We start from the raw sequence: 12,013 nt of genomic DNA, 5'->3' as shown, positions 1-12,013 counted from the left end.
CTTATAACATCGCTACCAAATATCATCACCTTAATGGATGACATTCAAAATAACATGGGTAAATGGTTTGGAGTTATAGATTTAGCTAAATGCATTCTATTCAGTAAAAGTTTCACAGGAGAGAGAGACACCCTCACCTACTGTCCATGTACTTTATCCTTTGCTCCACTGAAGGCAAAGTGGAACAAACTCGAATCTGCTCTGGAGACCCAGGAAGTGGAACTAAAAACCTTGGACTTGGGAATTTCCTGGTGATCCAGTGGTTAGGACTCCACGCTCTCACTGCTGAGGGCCAGGATTCAGTCCCTGGTCCGGGAACTAAAATCTTACAGGCCGTGTGGCACAACCAAAACAAACAAACAAACAAAAAAACCAAAACCTTATTTTTTTTTGCTGTTCAATATCTATATTTAGTTTTTTTATATAAACTGATCTTTTTTAAACTTTTACTTTATATTGGAGTATAGCCGATAACAATATTGTGGTAGTTTCAGGTGCACAGCAAAGCGACTCAGCCATTCATAAACATGTATCCATTCTCCCCCAGACTCCCCTCCCATCCAGGCTGCCACATAACATTGAGCAGAGTTCCCTGTGCTATACAGTAGGTCCTTGTTGGTTATCCTTTTTAAATAACAATGTGTACATGTCAATCCCTAACTCCCTAATTATCCCTTACCTCCACCCTTCCCCGCCCCCTGAAAAAACCTTGTATTAGACCACACCATTTGAGCAATACTCTGGGGAAAATCAGATCCTCTACTTCTGGCTCCAAATGACCACCAACTTTAACCCCTAATCTGTGACTGGGCCTCTTCCCTGTAGTCGAAGAGCCAAATCTAGACACAGCTAAGCAGTTTTATATTCTGAAGGTGGCAGAGAAGAAAGCCTCTTACAGCATCAGAACCCAGGAGGCAATGAGAAACTCTCATGACAGGCCTCCCATCCTCTCATGTTCTGGGAGGATCACAGGGCCAACTCCCAGACTCACCACAGGTCAAGTCTTTGCCTGCATAGTCTATGTGGATAGAGGCAAAGTCTCAAGGGCACCATTTCTCCACACCTCTAGCCCCCAATCTTTCATGTATCTAGCTAAGAATTCTTTTTAGGTACTTTTTGTGGTAGGCAGAATAGTGCCCCTTGCCAAAATTACCCATGTCTTAATCTGCAGAACCTCTGAATGTTACTTTATATGGCAAAAGGGACTTTGCAGTTATGACTAAATTAAGGCTTTTGAGATGGGGAGATTACCATGGGTTACCTAGGTGGGCCCAATGTAGTCACAGGGATCCTTGTAAGTGAAAGAGGGAGGCAGGAGTCAGAGAAGGAGATGTGAGGACGGAAGCAGAGGTCAGAGCGATGTGGAGCCATGACCCGAGGAATGGAGGCAATCTCTAGAAGCTGGAAAGACAAGGAAATGAATTCTTCCCTCCAGCCTCTGGAAGAAATACAGTCCTGTGGACCCCCTGATTTTAGCCCAGTGAGACCCAGTCCAGATGCCTGACCTCTACAGCTGTAAGATAAAATACTTGTGTTGTCTTAAGATACTAAGTTTCTGGTAACCTGTGATAAAAAGAGAGGTTCACATATTGAGGTATGGGGAAGTCATTCTGGCCTATACATGAGTTAACTTGCATTTTATGCTAAGAAAAATAGCCTGTTTGTGGCCTATCAAACATGCACTGCAGTCTGCTTTAATTATTAAAGAAAAGTGTCCATTGACCAGAAGTAAAGAATGTCCATGTTAAAAATAAAGATAAAAAAAATAAAAAAAAATAAAAAAATAAAAAAAATAAAAAATAAAGATTAAAATAAATAAATTAATTAAAAAATAAATAAATAAAGATTAAATGCCTCCCTTCCTGGGACGCCAATGCTGGTACTCCTTCCATACTAAGACTCCCTTTCCAGGTGCCAAGACCACACTGACTAGCTGTGCACGTGCTGATCTGTTTTTTTTAAACCTTGAAGGAATGTATCCCTGACCTTCTTGATGTTCTTTGTTCTCACAAGACATAAAGCTGTACTGAAAACAAGGCTTCTCTAGAGCAATTTCTCAAAGTAATCTGGGAAGCTGGCTTCCAAGCTATAGTCCTCAGTTTGGCTCAAATAAAACTCTTTTCTTTTCCTATTGTAGATTGCTTATTGATTACTTTTGTCGACACCTATCATAGCAGCAATAGGGGACTAACACAGATACCCTAACAAACTGTCCTGATAGAGCTTGGACCAAAATGGTTCTGTTCCTTTTAGGGAACATCTGACAAGAGTGACTGGGACCATGACTCCCAGTAGGGTGATTCGAGGTAAATGGAGGATATACCACAGCCAGGCTCCCCATCCAGAACCAAGCCAGTTAAATATTAAACTAGGTACAGCAAGAGATGCTGGCAGCCAAACACACCCTGCTTTGACTGGCCAGCAAGAAGTCCAGGGTAATATGATTGTTCATTACCACTCACAGGGCATGCGGGATCCTAGTTCCCCGACTAGGGATCGAACCCACACCCCCTGCAGTGAAAGCTCAGAGTCTTAACCACTGGACCACCAGGAAAGTCCCATATACCAGAATGTTTAGAACAATGTCATCATCTGTGGAAAATATACAAAATAGGCACCAAAAATAATAGGATGAGGCTAAAGGGAATAATAGTGTCCAGAAAGTGAATTTTGTCCTGTCATTTCAAGTTCAATCTCAAGGGAGGCTGCTCCTTCCGGGAGGCTCTTTGAAGTGTCTACATGTGGGCATCCACTTCAGAGGTCACCGTGGGGCGTAGAGAGTTTGTGGAATGAGACCTCGTTAGAGTTTTACTGTGTTGATTACAAATTCAACATCCTCATTTTACTGCAAGTAAACTGATACTTTCTCATCTCCAGAGACCCTGGAGACCAAAATATTGAACCAATCTCATAAAAGTGTTTGTTACCCTGCAGAGCTTCTGTTTGGGATGATGGAAAAGTTTTGGAGATGGATAGTGGGGGTAGCTGCACAATATTGCGAATGTACTTAATGCCACTGAGTCGTACACTTAAAAATGGTTAAATTTTATATTACGTATATTTTACCACAATTTAAAAATATGTTTGTTGTCCTTTGCTGTCTTACCTCATTGTTTGCTTTTTTCCCTGAGCAGCATGTCAGCTATACACACTCTTTCTGATCTCCCAGGAGGGGCAAGGGAAGAAGCTGGAGAAAAGTAGGCAAAGGACTTACCCTGGGCCACTGTGCAGGGAAGCCCCAGATATTGGGAACCAGAGGCCCTATCCTTCCTGATGATTACATTTCAAAGGAAAGGCTCTCCAATCCTTAGAAACATTTCAGAGTTATAAGAGATACGTATTCACAATGGTAAACGTTTTCAGGAAATGCTCTAGGAACAAGAGGTCAGCGGCCTACTTTCTCCAGTATTCCTTTACATCCTGACTCCTAATACCATTTCAGTTTCATGAGACAATACAATACACCTGGACCGTGATGCCACAAGTCTTCACTAAACGCCCCTAATACTTCTTCCAGTTTCTCAGCCATAAATCTCCAAGACTTTCGACCTCCCTATCCTTCTACTTTGATTCTAGGTCTACTCACCTGATCTAACCTCCTCTCAAGAGGAATCTCTTCATCCCTGTAAAACGTTGCTATCTAAAGCCATAAAGTTTCTGGGAATTCCCTGGCAGTCCAATGGTTAGGGTTCCACGCTTTCACTGCCAGGGCCAGGGTCCTATCCCTGGTGGGGGAACTAAGACTCCCAAGCTGCAGTGGCCAAAAATAAATAAATAAATAATGAAGATGTAAACTTTCTGAGGATAAATTACAATTCAATCAGATTTAGTAGGTTCATTATATAGCTCATGACCATAACGCTGGGAAACAAGTCCCTCACACCAGAGTGAATAACAGCCATTAAAAATTCCCTTTTCTTTTACTGAAAGATGACTTATAAGATTCCTAAAACTTATTTAGACTGTGCATAGCCACCTTAACTATTTGCCTCCTTCTATGACATGATTATTAACACCCGTGAATCTCTGCCGTGGGAGGTCACTGCACCGTTAGCCTTTGACTGACTCCAGGCTAATACTGAGAACTCCACATTTCTTGGTCTCCCAAATTACAATAAGCTGTTTTCTTTATCTGTCGGTAGCTAAAATGGATCGTCAAGCTCAAAAACATAATGGAAACCAGAGTCCAACTGGGTATCACAGTCACTCTCGCAACTCATTGGCTGAAGAATCTCCCCATTGCTTCAGGACAGCAGCCTCAGCCACATAGTTAGCAGAAGCCATCTTAAACTTAGGGTCACCTCTTCACCTCCAGTGTCAGAGGCCCCAGACTGAGATGCAGAAGCGTTTGCTCCCTCTCGCCCTAACTGCGGTTTGAAGCTCCCTTCCCAGGTAGGGGGAATCACAGAGAGGAAGCTAAACTATAATGAAAAAATGAATGGTGCACAGGGAATTTATGTTGCCATGTGGAAAGGTCAAGTACATCTAGGCGGTAACTGTATACATATCTCCGTGGGGAAAGTGCAGCAAGAGTTGTGCAATGACACTATGCATCAAAATTTGAAAGCAATTGTTATTCATGTAAGACATGTAAGATGCATGGGCTATGGAGGAAAACAAACCACTACACAGGTCCTGGACCACAGCCCTGCCTTCCGGGGCCTGACCCAGCACCCCAGCACCAATCCGCGGGAGGAAAAAGATACCTCTCTTCTGCTCCGAGATGAAAGAAGGGCAGCCTCCGGCGTCTGCCCAACCTCCGAGGCCCTGTCCCTTACGCTGTGCGAGGAGCCTGGAAGTGCGCGTGCGCGTGCGCGTTTGGATCTGCGCGTGCGGAAGGCGGCAGCTGTCTTTGCTGTGCGGTCCGGCGCGGGTCTGAGGTAAGATTTTCGCCTCTTGGTGTGTCCCGCCTCTGTGCGGTCAAGCAGGAGGAGAAGACACCAAATAAGAGGGTCAGAGGGCGTGGCCTCGCGCGCTGACCTGGCCGCCCCGGCCTCCGGCCGGCGCTCCCGGGCGGCGGCCCTTCCCGCGAGAGTCCGGGCCCGCTCGGCCAGCGGCGGTCCGGGCGGCAGCTCTGGGTGGAGGCGGGTCGGCCAGGCCTTGTCTTCATCCGCGATGCTCCCGATTTCAAAAGGCTCCAGAGCAACCTTTGGGTCCTTTCTCCACAAGGGAAAGGAATAGCATCTCTGTCGTTCTCGTCCCAGCACTCCGGCCCCAATGGCCCCCTGTCCCCGGGTCCCGGTGAGCACTCGGTGGCTTTGTTCCGGCCGTGGGTGTCGGTTATTGAAGTTTGGTAAGTTATATTCCGTTGGAAAGAGAAACCTTTGCAGGTTATTAGGCAGCACGTGTGTGTGATCTAAATAAATGCAGGAGTGAAGGAATTCATATAAATACTAAATTTACCACGTCAGAGCCCTGTAAAGCCCCAAAGCTTCAAAAGTATAGGAGTCTCAGGGAAGGAAGACGACGTAGGCTAGTTTCTGTTAGTAGCAGAAGTTGGAATTGAACTTACCGTAAGTAAGATGAGTTTTGACGGGTGGATTTTTCTTCCAGGTATTCATCTTGAAACTATTATTATTATTATTATTATTATTATTGTCCGCGCTGCGCAGCTTAGGAGATCTTAGTTCCCCAACCAGGAATTGAACCCCGGGCCCCTGCAGTGAGAGCGTGGAGTCCTAACCACTGGACCACCAGGGAAGTCCCTCATCTTGAAATTCTTATCTAGAGAAAATCTGTGACGTCAATAAAACGAACATCCATGAACCCTTCATCTAGATTCACTAATTAAGATTTTATCTCTCGTTATATATATTATGATGAACCATTTAATGGGAAATTGCAGACATTCACTTCCCCCTTTAATCTTCAGCGTTCATTTCTTAAGAATGAGGACAGTCTCCTACTAAGAACAAAACTGCATTGTCCACCAAGAAAATCAAAAATTTTCCACTTTTCCAAGAGTATATTTTATAGGTGTCCGGTTTTTTGGAAAGCTAGGATCCAAATTAGATTTGCACGTTGCATTTTGGTTTTAGATTTCTTTTACCTAAAACATTTGCCTGTATTTTTGGTTCCTGCCTATTTCAGGATTTTTGTATTGTAAAATGTTGGCATTCTGATATGATGTTTTCCTGTGATTTCATTTAATTAACTTGTCTATCTCATACAGTGGACATTGTGTCTAGAGCAGTAGTGTCTAATACAAATATAATATGAAGTACAGATGTAATTTTTAAAATTTTAGTAGCCAAGTTAGGAAAAAATGAAGTTATTTTTAATAATATATCTTATCTAACCCAGTTTATCCAGTTATTAATATATAGTTATTGGTGAAATTAATGACTAATGTAGCTAATATAAAATTATTAATGAAAAATTTTACATTTCTTTTGTACTAACTGTTGGAATCTGGTATGTATTTTCTTTTTTTTTTTTTTTTTGCGGTACGCGGGCCTCTCACCGCTGTGGCCTCTCCCACTGCGGAGCACAGGCTCCAGACGCGCAGGCTCAGCGGCTATGGCTCACGGGCCCAGCCGCTTCGCGGCATGTGGGATCTTCCCGGACCGGGGCACAAACCCGTGTCCCCTGCATCGGCAGGCAGACTCTCAACCACTGCGCCACCAGGGAAGCCCCCTGGTATGTATTTTATACTTAAGCACATCTCAGTGTGGCTGCTAAATTTTTGTTGGAAATTCTTGATCTGTATTTAGCTTTCATAAAATTTACTGTTGAAAAAGTAGACTTGGAAACCCAGATTGCTCCAAACATGCTGAAAAGTTTTTTAGTAACTGAGCAATTTTATTTCTAAACTTAATTAAAAGTAAGTAAAATTAAGAATTCAGTTCCTCAGTCACACTAGCCACATTTCATGTTCACAGTAGCCACATAGAGCGAGCCAATGGCTACTAAGTTAGACTGCAGGTTTAGAGACGTGAAAATTTCCTAGGTGATGTTGTGTACTTCATATTGTATCCCATCAATATGGGATCAGGAGGCACATAAATGCAAGTTGTCCCACTGTGTATTAGGAATGCAAAGCATTTTTTTCCCTTTCGGAGTGTCACAACATATCCGTGGATTTTTCTTTCATTCATCATATTATAAACAGTTGCTGTCATTTGATGCTCAAGCTGTCCCAAACTTGGCCAGGAGGAGTCCTTTTAATTTGACTCATGTGTCCCTTCAACACATACCTATTAGTCTTTGAGTGTAAATCCCCAGTTCACTTTGTACTTTCCAGTTACAGACCTGTAATAAATGATTTCTCCTCTTTCCTTATAGACACCAAGGTCTCTGTGATGGGCTCAGTGCTACTGGGATATAACTGTATCTAGGCCTTTCAGTGGTTATCTAAAAAATATATATATATATATTTTTTGAGACAAAATTGAATTCAAATTGTATTTATAATTTTATATCCTCCTTTTCATATAAATTATTGTCATGAACATACTCTCATATTGTTATTCTTCAAAAACCCAATTAAAAATATATTTTCTTACATTGTAAGTTCATACTCATTCCTAGTAAAAATTTAATATGTGCTTTTTTCTTTATTTTATACTTGTATCTCTTTTCTCTTATTATAAAAACCATGGTTTGTAATACCATTAGTATATTGTTTTATCCAACAGTATGGGTACAGTAGTTTCAAAAATTATAATACCAATATTACTAATGGTAGACTTGCTCAATAAAGTATTGTTTCTTTGCATTTTTTTGTCCTTAATGGTTTATATTAAGTATATGCAGTTCATAGTACTGTGCTCAAATATTTGTGTGAACTCTAAGTCTTTTCTCTCATGGTTTTGTTATCAGTTTGATACACTATTATGTACATTTCTGTTTACATTTAGTTTTAAGGTTTGCTTCCTTTCTGAATTAACTTATTTTTTTAATTTATAAAACTTTTTCACGATTCAAAGGTAAAACTGTATAAAAAGGTATATTCAGAAGTCTTACATCACATTACCACCAGTAGCTAACCATTTCCATTTTATTAGTTTCTGATGTAAACTTTCTCAAAATTCATATATATATATATATATATATATATTCCTTCTTTCCTTCCTTCCTTTTTACCTTCACATGAATGTACTTCTTTCCCCAATTAAACTAAATACTGGAAATCAATCTATATCAGTTCATAGTGATTTTCCTTATCCTTTTTTGTGGCTGCTGAGCCCTTTATTAGTGCATGTATGGTAGTTTAGTCAACTAGCGTCCTATGGATAGAATTTGTGTTGCTTCCAATTATCCTAACCAAAGCAGCCTAATAACAGTAGGAGCAAACCTGTAGTGCAAAAAAACCCAGATTTTTTGACTCATTGCAGTGAGGGAGACTGCATAGCAGAGGAACTGTGGATGTCTCAACCAAACAAAGCAAAATGTATACTTATGGATTCTGAGAATTGTGACATTTTAGGTGAAATTTAAAGGAAGCAGTAATTTGATAGTCTCAAAGCAAAGCAGGACTGTGTTAAGGGGTTAACATCAGGTCTGTACTACAAACAACCCAGGCTCTTGTTTCCTTGAAAACAATAAAATTAAGATAGATGTGGAATATTGTGTCCAGAAACCCTTTATTTGAAGCTCAGTTCCAGGTTTTTAAATCAAGACTGCTTCTTGATGTCAAATATCAAAATAATGATGTATATCCTCCAGGCAAAATTGGGATGTTTCAGTCTTACTGATACAATTTCAAACAGTGAATCTCTGATAGTCTCTGATTTTACAGAACAAAGTTTCTCAGTGAATAAGAAAGCAATAGTAACTCTGTTACATATTCTTTCATGAGATGGTCAGTCAAGTGCTGCCACAAGGGGAGACTGGAGGCCCAGGAAAAAACAAAGTTTATTATACTCTTTAAGTCCTAGAGGCAAGGCAACATGTAACCATGCAGGTTGATGTGGGAAAACACCAGGATGGTCAAGAGGCAGAAGGCACAGGAGAGAGGGGAAGGTTTAGGCCACTGCCTTTATTGGGGTTTCTATGGGAAAGGCAAGGCAGGGCAGAGGAAACAGCCAGGATTGACTGCTTTGAATAATTTTGTCAGGCTTCGGGTATATGGGTGGTCTCTAGTTGCCTGCTACCTGGCCCTGGGATGTTTAAGGCAGAGAAATATTGCCTCCTACAGTGGATGGGTCTGCTGGAGGTAAGTATGGTTCTCGATTGGTTAGTTTGCATATCAAAGTCATGCTTCGGTTTGAGTCCTTTGTTATTTCTCAGAGTTGGCTAGCCCCAAGAAGCAGTCTCTCCCCAGCCAGAAAGGATTTTTTCAGATGTCAAAAGTCATATAATATACAGAAAAAGTGTGTGTGTGTGTGTGTGCGCGCGCGCGCATGAGTGTCCAATACAGTCGGTACTCATGTTTTGATGAGAGTAAGGAAACCAGGGCAATGATAGTAGAGACTTTTAGTGTGGCGTCAGTGCCCCTAACCAACACAGAAAACATTTTACTGTGATAATGGAAAGGAGAAACACAGGTAAAGTACGAGGAGTCCTTGTAGGCCAGCCTATAATTTAAGTTTCCCATTTATATTGCATTAGTCAAGAAAATAAATCTGAAATTTTTTGCAGTCCCTAACAATATCTTAGTGGAGTTGTAGAGTAGATTAGAAATACTCTCATATCAGGTTGACACATCTGGCGGTGGTGTTGGAGGGGATGAGCTGATAAGTTAGTAAAGTACATGTAAAAGTTGGTGGTTGTGTGTGGAACCAAGGGGAAGGAGTGCTGGTGGCTGCAACGCAGAAGGTCTTAGTGGAAAGCTTGGAGGCGGTTAGTGGAAGAAAGCATCAGGGAGTGGGTGGCCCTCTTCCCAGAGGGTCCAGGGGTTGGCCAATATGAGGCACGTGCCTCCTGGGGAAAGCAGTAATCTCCACTAATTCCTTTTCCTTTTTAACATTAAAACTTTGTTTTTAGAGCAGTTTCAGGTTCACAGCAAAATGGAGGGGAAGGTACAGAGAGTTCCCATCTGTCCCCTGCTCTCCCCCCAGCCTCCCCCATTATCAGCATCCCCCACCAGAGCGGTACATTTGTTACAGTTGATGAACCAACATGGGCACCTCATAATCACCCGAAGTCCGCAGACCACATTACAGTTCACTCTTGGTGGTGTAGATTCTGTGGCCTTGGACAAACACGTAATGACATGTTTCCCTCATTACGGTATTATGCAGAGTATTTTCACAGCCCTAAAAACCCTGTGTCTTGCCTATTCTCCCTGACCCCCACAATCGTTGGCAACCTCTGGTCTTACTACTACATACTTTTGCCTTTTCTAAAATGTCATATAGTTGGAATCACACAGTCCATTAATTTTTGGAATGATATCGATACTAGTGACCTCTACCAGATTTCCTTGTAGGCATGGAGTGTAGGGGTGTATGTTTTGGCAGAGAGCAAGGAGTATACCTGGATCGTGGGCTAAGCAGACAAGGAACTCAGAATCATAATAGAATTCCTAATATCAAAGGAAGAAAAGCACAAAGTGTCCTATGTCCAATCTGTGCGTTAGAAGAAACAGTCCCTGGGGTTTAGTGTCAGGGTCAAGTTAGCCCAGGGGGCAAAGTTATCTCCAATGGCGAGATCTCAGACTGGGGTGATGTCTCCTGGGGTGACGTCATCTCTGGCGGTGAGCTCCTGGGCCAGTGTGATGTTGCTGAGTGTGAGACTGGAGTATCCTTTTCAAGTGGGTACCTACTCCAGTTGATGTGGATCTCAGCATTTGCCATGTTTGGTTGAAACACTGTCTTATTTGGAGGGTTTGGGCCTCTGGATTGTAAACCAATGAAAGCACCCAGACCAATAATAAGTCCACAGTTACCTAAACTGTGGTGTGTAGCTAAACTCGACAGGGTTTTTAGTTTTTGAATGAAGTTTAGGCTCCCATATCAGTAGAACAGCTGCCTGGTCTTTGGGATAATCTATGGTTAATAGATCCCAGTGGAGTACACCCCCTCAATCTGGCCTCCAGCCCTTATGGGATAGGGCAAGATTAAAAAAAATTATAAATATAGGTTAAGGTTTGAGGCAAAATAGAGACCTTTTCAGTTGGACTGGAATTTAATGAATAGGAATTGTTCAGGAGACTATTAAGCATCTCAGTTAAACCAGTTATTGGGGTCATGAAAGTTCTATGAATACCTTTTCCGAGAGCCCAACATTGTGTATTCTAAGCAGTGAAATGCGTGTCTTTGTTACTAGCAGTAATGCCTATAACTCCAAAGGGAATAACGAGCATCCTGGCAAGGCCTTGTACTGTAGTCTTAGTTATATGTAAAGACATGTGATTTTGATTTATATTTTCGGTGCCTGTGAGGCAAGAGATTGCCAGAGTTCTGTACCATGAAATAGGACAAATTTTAGATAATAGCCCAACAGTTTATAATAAATGTGATGATGGGACCATTTGTTGGCTAGGGCATCCAGTGCTGAGATGACTGCCTGAAGTTTGACCAAGTGTGTTGTTTCTTGGGTCCCATCCTTTATTTAGGGACATCATGGCTAAGGGATGGAAAGTCCATCAGGCTCCATTACATATGATGGTTAACAGTGTCATTTGTATAGTCCTCCAATTCTCATTGCTATTTACTCAGTTAATCCCAGGGGGCTTCCTAGGTAGTCAAGGGTCTGGGGGAGGAGTGACATCCTCCAGCACCATGGCATCTGGCAAGAGACGGGGAGGCCACCCCTCCTGAAGGTGGAATATATGAAAGGGCCCAGATTTGGTTCCCTCCTCTAATAAGGAGGCCTCAGCAGTTATGCTGTGTTCATGGGGTATTGTTTCCATGACCCAAAGTATAATGGACAAGTGGTTATGGAGGGTCGCAGACTCAAGGTCTGTGAGAATGTCTGTTTCCAAGAAAGTATGTTGACAGCAATTACTGTTTATAATGTACAGGCATATCTTGTTTTATTGTGCTTTCCTTTATTGTGCTTAACAGATAATTGCATTTTTTTTTAATTGAAGATAAATTCTCATATTGGAGAATAACAGTAACCTCAG

At 41.9% G+C, this 12,013-nt stretch overlaps 1 protein-coding gene across 3 annotated transcripts in view; it reads left to right on the top strand.

Annotated features, from left to right (window-relative positions):
* Positions 1-4,787: 4,787 nt before the first annotated feature.
* The window catches only part of LOC307183296 (zinc finger protein 177-like), a 32,879-nt gene continuing 25,653 nt past the window's right edge, over positions 4,788-12,013 (top strand). For all 3 annotated transcript variants that reach the window (XM_079915634.1, XM_079915633.1, XM_079915635.1), the window contains exon 1: positions 4,788-4,880. The gene's annotated coding sequence lies outside the window, so the exon portion shown is untranslated. The remainder of the gene's footprint in view (positions 4,881-12,013) is intronic.

Source organism: Stenella coeruleoalba, assembly GCF_951394435.1.
Source record: "Stenella coeruleoalba genome assembly, chromosome: 3".
Classification (NCBI taxonomy): domain Eukaryota; kingdom Metazoa; phylum Chordata; class Mammalia; order Artiodactyla; family Delphinidae; genus Stenella; species Stenella coeruleoalba.
Note: the sequence above shows the minus strand (reverse complement) of the source record. Positions and strands in the feature narration are given on the sequence as shown.